Source organism: Aquila chrysaetos, chromosome 14, assembly GCF_900496995.4.
Source record: "Aquila chrysaetos chrysaetos chromosome 14, bAquChr1.4, whole genome shotgun sequence".
Classification (NCBI taxonomy): Eukaryota; Metazoa; Chordata; class Aves; order Accipitriformes; family Accipitridae; genus Aquila; species Aquila chrysaetos.
The window spans coordinates 19,637,247-19,651,606 of record NC_044017.1 but is presented as its reverse complement, the minus strand read 5'-3'; the positions used below and the strand labels follow the sequence as shown (position 1 = coordinate 19,651,606).

Below are 14,360 nucleotides of genomic sequence, written 5' to 3'. Positions count from 1 at the left end.
ATTTTCCAACATACTGAAATACTTATAATTGTGGTGAGGAGAAATTCTAGTTACTTGCATAAGGCCTAAGAAAAGTTGAAATTACCGGTCATGTTTCTTTTTTAATTTACTTCTTTTTTAATCATGAATTATTCCACTGAGGTTTTTCTTTAGCAATTAGCTAATATAGCTAAATACATACAGTAGTGTACAGTGAGTGCTAATGAAAACAGAGTCAACCCAGCTTCCTTATAAATGTTCTAAAATCAGATTTCACTATGTTTAAAGGTACAGTGTTATCTCCATATAAAAACTTTCATAATATGCCAGTCTGATCTTCAACTGTAGCCTAAAAAATATTATAGCCAGAATAAATTAAAAAAATTAATTCCACCCAGAGTTAGGGTGCACTGAGATTGAAGGATTTTAGATTTCAAAGTTTCTGGATCATAAATCCACGCTGCTGAAAAAATTAAGACAATTTCTTAGTTGCAGATCACCATCCAGGTCTTATGAAAACCACTGAGAACCAGTGGATACTTTGTATCTTGAAAACCTTACCCTTTTAAAAGAAGTACTTTCTTGGCTACACAGAGAACAGTAGGCCAGAGTAGTTGCATCAGCGTTACATTCTCGTATTCATTTCTATTCTTCATGCATCACTGGTGAAGTATAAGAAGAATTCTCAAAGTCTGGATACGAATCTCTAAGACAGAAAAAGTGCTGAATTAATGATAGCGCTCATGGCTTGTAGTGAGTTACAAGTTTTGGAGGCTATACAAGGGAAGCGTGACATAACTCAATATGGCTTCTGGTACTAATAAGTTATGAGGCACTTATGTGTATGAGATAAACCCCATAAGTTAGTGTAATCTATATCATCTCACCATTATAACTAGAGACATGAAATAGCCAAAATTCAGCCCAAACCCCTGAAGTTCCATCATAAAACTGAGTAGATCAGCACATCTATTGATTCTGCTGCTTTTTTTAAATTTTCTTTTGTTATTCCTGCTTTCCTTTAACTTCTGTAGTCTTTTTACTTTTTTATTTTTATTCTTTGTTTATTTGCCTTATTTATTTTGTAGTTGTTGTAAACAAGTAGTAAGACAAACTTCCACTGCTGTTTATAGTGATCACATTAGTCAGACAGAATCTTGGACTTCCTGTTTCCATCAGCAACATTTCTTAATTCACTCCAAAGGCAAAGCAGCTAAAACAGATTAAAAACTCTGCTCACATAGAGTGAGACTGAGCTTTTAAACTTAGTCCTATGCTAGGAGGAGCCCAGGGACAGACAGGCACAATTCTTTTTTTGCTTTCCCTTTGCTGTAGGGGGAAGTAATTTTACTGCTGCCTTTTATAATACATAGCTTATCTTCCCCCTTGTGAATTGCCCTATTTGGTATATTATAGAAGGCAGAATTAAGGTTCCATACATGCCTTATGCATGTCCTTTCAATACCCCCTAGAATTACTCACCCCAGGGGAAAATATACCATTTGCCACTCCTTGTTCTTCTCCGTGTTTTAAGGTTCATTATGCTGGCACTGAAAGGACAGAGGGTATATGGTTCTTCCTTCAGTCCTGTAGTTTCAGTTAAGGTCAGTCACGGTTTTACCTGTAACATACAATTACAAGATAGAAAACAAATCATTACAATGTAATTCAGGATGTTTTCACAACACACTAAAAGATAAAGATCCTAAACCAAATTCATAATAGATGAATACTATTTGGAGGCGAAGATCAGAGGTATAAATAATGTTGAAATAAAATACTGTGAGGTAAACTCATGACAATTTTCTGCTACAGCACTGAAAGGGTTCTATAGGAGATGCTTTCTCAAGATAGATAAGAATACAACTTGATATATGTCTACAGCAGTCTGGTTTATGAAAAAAAGTAAAAGAGAATTCTTCTGCTAAAGAATAATTAGGATGCCAAAAACTCTCAGCCATAAGCATTCCTCTGGGCAGGTAACAGTGAGAAAGATGTTTCACAGTGGACTTCATAGGGCTGCAGAGATCCACACTAGCTAAGAATCTGTCCACGTAATTCTAAGGAGAGAAAGGTAAAGACACAGAAAATGGAAATACAATGCCTCTCTGCATCAGTGTAAGACTTAAGCATAATGTGTCCAAACATTCATTTGGAAACATTTTGTGAATAGAGACATACCCATCAAGTGGGAGGAGGACAGACTTGCTGAACGTTTTAGTCTCTGTATAGGAGCTTATTGTTTCAATGATTGGTTGTCATTCTGGGTCATTGCTGATAAAGATGCCACTAGAAGGGAGTAAAAGATTCACCCTAGATTAGGCAGTGTCTATGTTATTATGAATTCTGCTCTCAGATTCATGCAGGTGACATGAAAGTTTATAGGCGGCACACACTGGTGCCTAAACAAAGGATCATTTTTGTTTGGCATTTTACCAGACTTTATAAAGAAACATTATGTCATATAATGTACAATATATAGAACACATTTGGGGGAAATTTTTACAATTTTCAACAGATACTGAAATAGCTAATCTAATTGAATCTGTGGTGCCTGCAAAATGACAGTTCAAATACCATAAAACATTACTGCTGACTTATCTAGAACAGGCTTGCTCTGTTTTTTACAGATTCATAATATGCAGTAACATCAACTGCAATATAACATGATACATATTTTAATACTTACATAAAACTCTCTACTGAGAGTTTTTTGCTCAAACAAGTCTTAAGAAGCGACGGTCTTTCTAGGCAAGTGGCCTGTTGGTGATTCATCAGTATCTTACTTTCTCTTATCCAAAAACATACAACAGCAATAAACCCTTGGAGGCTACAAAAGTTTAGATTTCCATCACTATCATCTTTGTCTTTGTCACCCTTGTATTGAGATTTGCCTGTCACATCTTGTTCTGGTTTTGACTCTAAGGCCCAGATCTATAAAGAGACTGGCTATGTATTTTGCATTCCAGGTGTCACTGTGAAAAATATGTAAACAATATTAGAACTGTGATAGGATTTGCAGATCAAGACCCAGGTTTCTGATCATCCTACCATGAATGCCCCCCTCACTAAGTTAGAAAGCTTGCTTCCTCTAACTCCTTGCCTTTGGTAGAGTGAATATTGACATCTTAGCTACTTAGCTGGTGAAAAGAAAGTGTCGAGAATATTCCTTGCATTTAATTCAACTAACCTCTGCTTGTAGCCTGACAGTCAACATACTGCCTTTGGAGATGTCCAATTTGAACTTAAATCTGCACTGATTGTGGAAAGAACTGCACTTGTTAGTCACTTTTTATTGAGTGCTGTGCTTTTAACACTGCCACAATGCTAAAAGCTGGGGTATATAATTTCTATGGTGTGAATTTCTCTAATATAGCTTTTGACATCTACAGGGGACATATCTGCCTCTAAGTTAGTCTAAACTGCTTTTATAGACAGACAACAGAAACAGGCACTTCTTAGGTCAATTCAATTGACACATTTTAGATGTTTACATTGGTTCAAGATAAATCACTCCTTAGCAGTGGATGTTCCTCTCCAGTGACTACAAAAAGAAGACTTAGCATAAATAAATGGTTGACATGTTGGTGCCTAGAGGTTAAATTCCCACCTTTGGATAGATAAAACATACCTCAACAGATCTTGGAATAGATGGGCCAGTGTCCATTTTCAGAAGTATGACTTAGCTGCCAAAGTTTTCAGTTTCAGTCCCAGTCTTAGACTAATAAAAAAATGGACAGTTGCCTGTCTTTTTTTGTCTTATTTTAGGAGCTTTTTTATTGGCTTGCAGGCACTCGGGAAGAAGGATTCTCTCATTTATATCTATAGCATCTAGTTCAAAAGCCTCCATTTTTAAAATTGGAATATTTGGGCAGTTCTTAAAGAGCAAAAATAATTATGAGCACTAATCACTCATTGACTATAAAAGGAAACTGGTTGTGATGCCAGTGTTTGCATTGCCAATGACCACATTTGGCCAGAAGAACTACATTCCAGAAGTTTTTAAAAAGAACATAGTAGATCATTTCCAATCCTCAGATGCATGGTTAAACTGCCAAGAGCAAAAATGGTTCAATATTCTAGTAATAAACAGACATTTCCATTTGCAGACTACATTTTGGGTTTGGTTTTGTCTTTCTCTTTCCAGTGTATCAACTTGTACTTCTTTTTTGTTCAGCCAACTCTTTCCATTCATTTTACTCTTTCCATGTGATAATGAAAGGAAAGTAAACCCAAAACTATTCGGTTTACAAGGAATGAACTATACTCTAGTCATTTCTTTTTGGCCTGAACTGGTCCTATACAGTTGAACATACTAGTGACATTCTGTTCAGACTTCTTTTGAATTTCAGGTGCCTTACTCTAATTTTGATGTTAGATTTCTGTGAACATTATCTAATGTTCCTTTTCTCACTCACCATAAAAGGTAAATGCATTAACATCTAGAATAAAGTACTAATCTGCAAATAAATTCATGTTTTCAAATCTCTTGGCCACCTACAGATTTATGGTGCAGTTCTTTTGTAATCTGAAGCTTTTACTTGATCTACTGAAATAGTGGATGGCAGTGAGTCTACTTATTATTTCAAATTCTTTGAAATCTAAAATAATAGACAACTTCTCTTGTGTCTCTCCCTGTTAAAGCACTCATCATCACAGTCAACAGGGCTTAGGTTTTCAAAAATATGTTGGCACTTACTTAAACATAATGGCAGGTTCTAGCATGATTCAGGAAGATGTCTAAGCAGGTTGGGCACTCAACTCTGATTAAAACTAGCATTTTGAGTAGCAGTTAGGCAATTATTCTGTACTAATGTTCTTATAAATGTCCACTATGCACCTTTCAAAGCCCAGTCTAGAGCTTATAGAGGGGTGTCATGCAAACATTTAAATATGCAAAAGATAGTGTTGAAAACCTGGTTTAGTTTGAGAAGAAAAACTTCACACAACAAGTTCAGATCTATAGGCAAGAACTAAAAAACCAAGTTCAAAGCAAAAATCCCAGCATAATAAAATATTTAAAACAAGATCTTGCAAGAACTTGACTAAAACTATTACTCAAGTAATACAGTTAATTAATATAAAATGTAGTAAAATTATTTTGGGAAATAGATGCATAATATAAAGTTTATGTAAACAATCCTATCAGAAAAAAAAATCTTAAATCTTTTTATAGTCTTCAAGTTAGAAGTAAAAATTACTAACAGGTGATCAATTAGGTGAGACTTTTAGATATTCCATTGAAAGGAAGTGAGATTTTTCTTTCACCTTTATGTGGAAACCTCAACATGAGCAGGAGTTCATTGTCACAGTAATATCTCTTTGCAACATAACCCTTCTTTTATTATCAAAAGCCTAATAACTAAATGCCATTATTATTGCAGATATTGCAAGTGAATAAATTTATTTTTAAACCTCATCTCTGGAATGACTAGATGTAACATTAGCCTGTAATCATCTGAAAAGTGTGATCTTGTTATGTGGCCAGTACTTGTTGTGGAAGTGAAAAAACTTTTTTCTTGTAAGTTTGTTGTCTTTATGGCATTTCCTTTTATTCTTTTTCTTTTTTTTTTTTCTTTTTTTTTTCTTTTTTTTTTTCCTATAGCCAAGAAGTGTTTAGAATTTGACTGTAAGGCAGTCTTTTTCTCCTTTTTTATACAAAAAGGATTGAATTTGTTGCAACTTTCAGTCTACACTTTTTTCTTCTTTCTGGATTGCGGAAAACAAGACAAAGATTTGCCTGCAAATGCTGATGATCCTCAAGAACATGTGAGTGTATGCTCATACATTTTAAAAATGTTGTTATTAAGTTTTAAAGATATTTCTGACATGAGTGTAAATCAAGCCACTTAAACACTATTGAGTGTGAGAAATGAGCACCAAGATAAGCACATATCTCACCACTTCTTAGAACTGATTGAATTGCACCCAACGGTATAATAGTCTGATCTAATGTTCATACAGAGGCCATGCTACCCACCATTGGCCCTTATCTGAAGCTGCACAGAAAGAATAGCCTTTGTACCTCTTTGTACTCTTAGCATTTTCCCCACGTACCTGTGCTAAGGTCAAGGCAGAAAGTAAAATCCTCTTTACTTAGTTATTGGTAGATTCAAGTCAGTTGCAATGGGGGCAAATGCTCACAAGCATCTATGCACAGCTTTGACCATATGTTCCTGTCTGCTGTACTATCTACAAGTAACTTCAGGAAGGGATTGGCAGTCATGGCACCTTCTGCTAAACAAAGTGATTGTTTAAAAATATGAATAAATAGACTCTATCTCTTCAGAACTGAAGCAACTCATTTCAAAGTGTATATGATCAAATAGTAGAGGAATCTGTATTGTTAATGTGCAAGATTTCCATCAGGACTTGTGAGGAAATCTTAATGCCTTATATTGCCTCAAGAGAATCTATTCAGGTTTATGATGGAGATTGTTGAAATACTTGAGTCTCATTGGTGCTCTTTCCAACTTACAAGGACTTTGTACATCTTGGTGTTCTAAAATAGCACTTCAAGGGAGATTACCTTCTTTTTTACATTCTTTAATATCAAATATGATAGCTCCCAGTAGTAGTTAGGAAGCATGTGGGAGTAAAACACTTCATTACTGACTCCTTGTCCATACAGAAGTGACAGAAAAAAGAGAGGGGAAAATGGAGAAATGGAGAGATAAAAAAGTCAAAAGCACAATTGTCTAAAGTATGTGTTTTGATTTTAAGAGGATTTTAAAAGTAATGGGGAAATTAATAGATATAATTTTTAATTTGCCATTTTCTTCAGTATGACATTCTCAGAAGCAAGTTCAAAGATTAAATTATTCTGATAAAGTCTATATTAATCTATTGAAATAAATTGTCCATGGACAAACACCATTGTTTTAATAGTGTTACATGATTACCCGAGCAAAACAAGGTAAGGATATAATGATACAAAGTGTTTTCTTATGACCTAAGAGTTACACAGTCTTAGCACTGCCAGTTGCATTTGAAAAATCATGTACTTTCATTTGCATTTATGTTCTGTCAATATAAGATATGATTCAGTGGTATCTGCCACCATTTACACTTATTCATCTTATGCAGATAGCTTGCCAGTAAAATTTTAGTTCCGTATTTGATGAATACTGATTCCTTATAATTTCTTCAATAAGCAATACTCCTTATAATTAAAATGGGTAATCCTAATAGAACTGTTGATACCCCTCTTACTAAGAATTTTTCTACTGGAATCGGTGGTGTTGTTTTTTTCTGAAATGATGTGTTCACAGAACAGGTATGTCCATTCTGTGCATTTCAACCTTCAGGCAAACCTTCTGAAGTAATGCATACACTTGGGCTTGGTGTCATCCATTTAGATTGGCTGAGTACATCAGATTAGATGACACTATGTTACTTTATTGCTCTTGCAGAAAAAAAAATTGGTACACAGTCATGGGGATTTCCATGCATTTCATTATCTCTTTCCTCAAAATTTGGAATCTAATATTAAAAATAAAACATAAGGCTTGGTTTTCTGAAATTGGCCATTTTGCTCGTATGAATATGATACACATACTTTCTTTCTAACATTGTGGTCCAACACAACAGCTACAGATTCAGATCTGAGCTTTGGCACCATCTTGCAGGCTGCACTACGCAAAAAATTCAGCCTTTTCCTCTACCCTCTATTCATGCAGTTACTTTTCTCCTTTCTCCCTCCATGATTAAGCTTCAACCCCATATTCCTTCTACACAGATACAATTTATTTTCATCCTCCATCCACCCACCACCAAGAGTATTATATTTAAGCTCTTGTTACTACTGCTACTGGGGATGATAGGATTAGAGAAGAAGAAGGGATGGAACCCTAGGGGCAGCAGAAGCTGTGTAGCACTGTGTCAGGTTGCAATAGGTGGAAGAGAAGTGGTGTGACTGTTCAGCCTGCCTGCACTAACTGCAAAACTTCTTGTTGTCTTTAAAATAAAGGAAGTCAGCCACATTGGAGCTTATGATGGATTCAGCTTTTCTTTGGACATTGCCACTCTAACTGGTGCTTTCTCCTTGTAAATGGTTATGCCTTCAATCCTATGTGTATCATTAATAAGTTTAACGTTTGGCTCTTCTGAACTTTAGTTCCAACTCTTGTATTAGAAAGTACTTCATAATTTATTCTCCTTAACTGGTTTTTAATCGTCCACTAGGAACTGTGTGATATTTCCTTCCTACTGATTGTATTTGTGAGGTGTATTTGAAAAGCTTTTCCAATTTACAGTGCATTTCTCTTTATCTTATTTCCTGGGTGGATGTTTTGGCATGAGTAAGCTGTTTTCCACATTTTCTCTTTATGTCTAAGGAGATAATCTATCTGTTACTCTTCTACTCTGTAGCTTAACTTTCTCCCCTGTTTTCTAGGTACTTAAACCCCTGTTGGTACTTTAAGTACCCTCTCCCAAAGCTGTTGAGGTGATATCCTTTTCATGCTTTGTGGTTTTTTTTTCTTTGTCTTGAATTCCTTAAAATTTTGAGGGAGGAAATAAACTTTATTGCTTCAGCTTTATTTACGAGTATTGTTTCTCACTTATGTCTTCATATTTTAAAAGGTGATGGACATATCTGTCTATATTGTCTCCCAGTACACAGGCCCTTATGTAACAGTGAGAAACAGGATGGAAATACACATTCAAACATGCTGTCAGAAAGCTGATGGGCTCCATCTAATCTCTTTAAGACTTTGAATCTTTTAACATAAATTGAATCCTGGTTCAAGTCAGCTTCTTTTAATAGTTACCCAAAAAAGCACATTTGTCCTGCCTTATCCAGAGGTATATATCAACATTAAACTTTTCTTGCTTTATTTTTAAGCGAAAATAAAGGATGCTTAGTTAGTCTTCAGAAGTGAAGAATTCATAAAATTAGTACAACAGAAAAAGGCTACATCTGAAAGGCTACTGAAATTGGCTAAAGCTCACTGACTGGCCGAACCTGTGAAATGTCTAAAGAAAAACACATTTACAAATTGATTTGCTTCCTTATGAAGTTTTGAAAACAGATAAACCCCTTATCACAAGATAAAAACCATCTAAACCAAAGTCTAGATTCCCTGAATCCATTTTTGTCCCTGAGATTCACTCCTTCCTCTTTTTTCTTTATTTTAACGTAGCATTGTAAATAAAACAAGCAGCAAGTCAGTGGGAACTATGAGGCAGCCTGAACAGAAAGTAATCAGATGACTCCCAACAAACTGTAGATCATGCCTACTGAACCATAAATGTTGAAAGCAAATGTAAACAAAAATTGGGAGAGGCCACTAAGCAATTTGGAGGTGATAAAGTACCTAAACCTAATGGCAGCTACAGCATGTGCCTGAACATAGCCCAATTATATTAAGAATGGTTTTGAAATGCTGCTTTTCATCATGTTTCTTCCATTCTTCAGAGTCTGTAGTGCTGACCAACATCAGCTACTATTAAAGACTCTTCATGCATGTAAAATAATATGATTTCACAATGATTACATATTCACTCTACAGCTGGCTGAGTTTTTACATCTCCATTTGTCATTGACTATTGTGTCCAATTAAATGATTAGCTTTTAAAAACTGCTGCACATTATGAGAGTGAACTTGTGTTCCATTGCACTGAGTGATGCAGAAACAAACTCATTACAGCATGTAATTCACCCATATTAAATAACAAACAGATGGCTGCTGTAAATGAGAGCTGCTTTTTCTCTTCAAAAGTGCCAGGAAAAAGGTGTTTTTATTTATCTTTGTTTCCAGCTTCTTTCTGTTTTCTTGACAAGTGGGCAGCTGGTTGCTGAGGTTTTCAATTGGTGCAGAAGAATGAAAAGCCTGTTTCCATTAATTTCCCCATAAAATAAGTCTTTGAATCATTCCTGTTATAAATGCATGTGCAGTAGCAAGCTGCTGCTTGATTAATTCACTTATTATGAAGATTTCATCTTTTATAAGAGGGCCTGCAGGTAATTTATCTTGTTTAGTAAGATTAGAAAAATGTAATTATCTTGATACCTTTGGACCCCTCTCATTTTAATTGTGTTCCCATAAATTTCAAACATAAAGATGGGATTTTTTTTTTTGCACAAATGTTCCAACATGTGGTAGAAAAATGTGTTGTAAGATCTGCATAAAAACTTACCAAGTAAAATGCATTTGGATTATACTATTAAAGGAATGCATACAAATAAACACAGTAAACAGTCATGGAAGCATATACAAATATCTGCATTTCTGGTTCCCTGGTCACAGGCTTTTAACAGCTGGAGTTGGATGAAGAATGTTCGGATTTAAGTTCTTTTTTTTTTTCTTTTTTTTTTTTTAATCAATAATGCATTTCACCACGGAAATACAAAATCTGTTCCATTTTCACTAATCAAGTTAAAATTAAGTTTCTCTTCATATATACCACCAACAGTAAAAAAAAAAAAAAAAAAAAAAAAGAAACATATGAGCTGAGGTATGTATGTAACATCAGATCTTCTGAATGTCTCCAGCATCCTTTAGATGTTCTCTCCCTCTTTCTCTTACCTTCTCTTTGAGTGCTAATTTGAAACAAATCAAGATCCAGAATTCTTTCTCTTCCATATATATTTTTTATTCTCAAGCTGATAGTTGGGGCATTTTTTTTTAGCTTTGGTTTATTTATTTATTTGTTTATTTATTGTGGCTTTTTTCATTAAGCTATTTAATTTCAGCTCATCTAGTTCCAGAATGACTATTTTCCTTATTTTCTTTTACTTCATTTCTAAGAACCTCTTGATTCTTTTCCCTATCCAAAAAAGGCAACTAACGACTTTGCATGTTTCTTTTTTATCTTAATTTTAATTCAGAGTTGTTGTGATGGTCAATTTCCATAAAATAGATTTATAGGAACATGGTAAATATGCAACAACTGCACCAAGTCTAATCATGGGTCACTTAGCTCAGTCATGTCTCTGACTATATCCAAGAGCAAAGGTTGAAAGAAGAACACAAGAAGATGGCAAACGTATAGTGTCACATTTGAGTATATTTTTTCAGCTTTCATCATCTGCAGCTGAAGGATATAGAAATTCAGAAATCAATAGATTTTCCAGAAACAATTAGGCAATAGCTCTATTATTACCACAAACTGCAGACAGATTAAAATTTCTTGAGTTTCATATGCCTTTTAACTTTAAAATGAGGAAAAAATATATTCTTAATGTGTTTAGAGTTAAGTATTTTCAGGATTCTGCATCCATATCTTCTCAGCTTTTGAGGGTTTCTAAAGCAGTCATTTGAATGCTAGTGAACTGAACATTGTAAGAGGCAGTACTGTGTAAGGAAAGAAATTTTGCAAAGTGAAAGTTCAGGCAGTAAAAAGACTCATAAGACTATGCAAACTGTACAAGGTTGAAGCCATGAAACTGAGAAATGTGTACAGATGGTTGAAACATTTCAAGTCAGGTGAGACTAGCAATTGTGACAAACCATGATCTGGGAGACCTGTGTCAGCAACAACACACATGAATGCTGAAAAGGCTGAGCAGCTCATTAGGGAAGATTGAAAAATAACCCTTAATGACCTTGCTACTGCTCTAAATTGCAGTTCTGTATCAGCACACTGAATCCTGCAGCAGTCTTCTCTAAACTTTGTTCATGCCAGGTCCTATGAAAACTCATCCTGGGACATGCATAAACTTGTGACATTACTCTTCAAATCCCAACTGAATTAAAGGCTAAATTAATAGACATATACTTAATTCTAACAGAATTTACCACTGCAAGTATATTTTGATTTTTTTAAGCACCTTTTTCTTTCTCAATAGTCATATATGTTGATATGTTTTATATTGCTTATATGAGTAATGTATAACCATTGGGTTCTAATTGCCAGGGAGTCTGATTAAGGCAGAGTTGTAATTTTTAAAAAAAATTATATTTCATGCTACAAAAGTCAGCTTTATTCTGTAAAGAAGGCATAAGCCCACTGAGAGTACACAGAGGCTCTTCTCAGTCTAATGGAGGAGTTACTTAAAAGCTGTTATATTGCTCCAAATATTTCCTAGGTAAATTACCAATTGCAAGTGTGTGCTCTACAGGTTTTATCAAAACATAATCCAAACTGCTGTAGATTCTAGAAGCTTAGAAACTACATTTTGTCTATCTGGTGTACATTTAATGTAATACCTGGTTTCTGGTAGTGTGTGGCTATGGTACTTTCTAATTGACAATTACAGAAAGGATGAAGGTTTGCTTACAATTAGAAGTGAATAAGTGTTCTTTCTTATCTCTGGCATTAGAAGATAAAAGCCAGTTGATGCAATTATTTAATAGTGAACAGATAAAAAGTCTGGTGTGTAGGATAAATAAGATACTAGGACAAACAGGAGCATTTTGTACTAACAAAAATTGGGATGCAACTGGTCCTTAAAATTAAAAGCAGCCTGCTGGAGCACAGCAAGAAGACAAAGTCTTGATATTCCACAACATGTAATCTGTGCTTCAAGCTAAATCTCATCCTAACACAAAAAATTTACAGTTCATGCTCTCTGGAGAGCCCAAACTTTGATGTATTAAATCAACTGGAGTTGAGGAGGACCAGAAGATTCCAAGCAGTATCTACCTCTATCTTGCATTCCTTGCAGCCCTGAGTGCAATCAGCCTTTAGCATCAGCTCATGGCATAACTTTAGTTTTAATGATTTCATTGAAGACCTAAACACAGATTAGGCTTCCCAGTAATAGTGAGTAGCGTAGTTTGGATAGCTAAAGAAACATTCAATATAAGACTGTCAGAAAAAAAAAAAAGAAAGATAAATGAATGGAATATTATAAGAACGGGTGAATACAAATATTCTATCCTGTTCTGAATGATGTGGACTGAACATAGACCTGTATTTTCTAGTACTGCCTGGAGTTAAGCCTGAAAACTTGAATATGTTTAGGATTTAGGCCTCTATTTCATATGTTCAGAGCATAGTCCTAACTCATTTCCTCTTTCTGAAAATATTTCCATTTGGGTGACATTTCTATGACTTAGATCTGTATTATTTCAATAGATTGTGAGAGAGATGCGGAAAGTCAGCATAATATAACTGAGAAGCTACTTTAGATATTAGTCTGTAATCACTAATAACATGAAAATAGTCTTTTCAAACTTTGCCTACAAAATGCTGCTTCAGTAATTCATTAACTTGTTTTAATGAAACAACATCTCATTGCTATCTGGGAAGAAACTAATCTCCTTTCTAAAAAGTTTGCATAATGTATTGAGGAAGAAGTGGCTGTAGAGTCTGCTGATCAGCCTTTTGAGGATTCCATGTAGGTTGGGTAAACTTTTATCTAACGCTATTGAGAAAACTATATACACACAAAATTGCCTGCTCAGTCATTTAGTACTGACTAAGGACAAAATATGTTTAGGTTGCAATTTGCAGTCCTGTTTAGCAGCCACTGAAACCTTAAGTTTAATGAAAGAAAATTAATAGTTCCCCTCAGCTCTCAGTCATTGTCTATCTTTATCCAACAGAGATGTATCAAATGTGGGGGTTACAAAAAGCATATCATTATCACCTTTCATAGTCTGTTAGCAATGAGTAACCAGTGCATTGTAACATGTTATTACATATATCTCATATACACATTTATTTCACATATGCATATATATACAACTCACATATATGTGTGTGTCTGTGTATGTACATGTATATAAACACTCTATAGATCACTTACAAGTTCTCTTTAAGAACAAGTATTTAGTTTACAATTCAATTGATTTAAAATAAGGAAGGAAACAAAAACCAAACCACAAGACTGGAAACAATTCCACGACAAAGCACAATACTAATTACCAGCTGTTTCCTCACCTTTCTCCCAGCTCAGAAAGCTGAAAGTTCCTCTAATGAGTATAGGGAAATAATACAATTCTGTATCTAGTTGCTTGGGGATTGTATATGGCAGTTTCCATATAATGCAGTGTTTGTGTTCACAGTTGCCTCTTCTATGTTATGTCAATAAGAACCTACTATTGACTCATCAGTGGTGACTCAGAACACTTGGATGGAATTCCAGATGTAAAGATGACAGGAAATTCCACTTGCAGGATGTCGTTGGCAGTGGAGATGCCTAATGATTAGTAAATTCACCTCAGAGCTTCCAGATAGCTGTAAATGTTTGTCAGGAGAAAAGGTTGGGTCCAGATTATTGTAATACTGAAATCCTCTAAACCCAAAACATAACATATGAGTCTTTGCTCAGTTACCCCAAAAAAGTCTGTATAGTGCCATTTATAAATATTTCAGGAGCTAGCAGATAGGACATAACATCTAGGAGTCATCCATGCAAACCTCTGAGTGGCAGGTAGAGACAGGCAGCATCCTACAGCACAAGATCATTGTTTTAGGGAGTTCAATCAGCT

General features: G+C 34.9%; 1 long non-coding RNA gene across 2 annotated transcripts in view; it reads right to left on the bottom strand.

Moving 5' to 3' along the window:
* The window catches only part of LOC115350789, a 102,806-nt gene that overhangs the window by 12,506 nt on the left and 75,940 nt on the right, over positions 1–14,360 (bottom strand). For both annotated transcript variants that reach the window (XR_003926615.1, XR_003926616.1), the window contains one exon: positions 1,462–1,600. This is a non-coding gene — a long non-coding RNA (uncharacterized LOC115350789). The remainder of the gene's footprint in view (positions 1–1,461; positions 1,601–14,360) is intronic.